Consider the following 805-nt stretch of genomic DNA (forward strand, 5'->3'; position numbering starts at 1 on the left):
CACAGCATGCTGCAACACCCGGGGAGCAGTTGGGGGTTCGGTGCCTTGCTCAAGGGTCTCACCTCAGTCGTGGTATTGAGAATGGAGAGAGTGTTGGTTATTCACTCCCCCACCTACAATCCCTGCCGGATCTGAGACTCAAACCCACAACCTTCAGGTTACAAGTCCAACTCTCTATCCATTAGGCCACAACTGCCTTATGTTATATATCATATTATATTAGTCTATAGAATAGAATAGAAAAGTATATCCTATATTCTCATTCAATTTAGGCCAACTATCGACTTAACCCTTGTACGTCAATAAAAAAAAGTTACACATAGGTCCATAGTGGACAAATATGTCCATGTCAAAAAACTGTCATAAAAATTTGAAGCTTGGGAGCACAGAGTTAAGTTTGGTCTCATTTATCAAGAAGACCCATAGCAGATTTTTGAAATAAAAAAAAAGTTTAAAAAGAGAAAGAAACCCAAAAAAACTGTTATAGAGGTTTAAGTTTATGAAAATTATTTATTAATAATATTTTATATAAAAATATATATTTTATGAAACATGTTGAACTCTAAACCTGCTAGAAAATCAAAGCCATAAATCTAAACCATGTGTGTTCCAAATCTGAGTTTGATCACAAAAAATGAGTTTTCAGTAAGATTTTGTTTGGGTGTAGTACCACATTTTCCCCAATAGATGCCAGCAAAACTCCGCTGGTGCACTCAGTGGTTGGTTTTGTGCTTTGCAGTCGTTCTCTCTCAAATATTACAAGAACACACACACATTTTTTTTTATTTTTATGACATACATACAA

This window comes from Barbus barbus (assembly GCF_936440315.1).
Source record: "Barbus barbus genome assembly, chromosome: 2".
Lineage (NCBI taxonomy): Eukaryota > Metazoa > Chordata > Actinopteri > Cypriniformes > Cyprinidae > Barbus > Barbus barbus.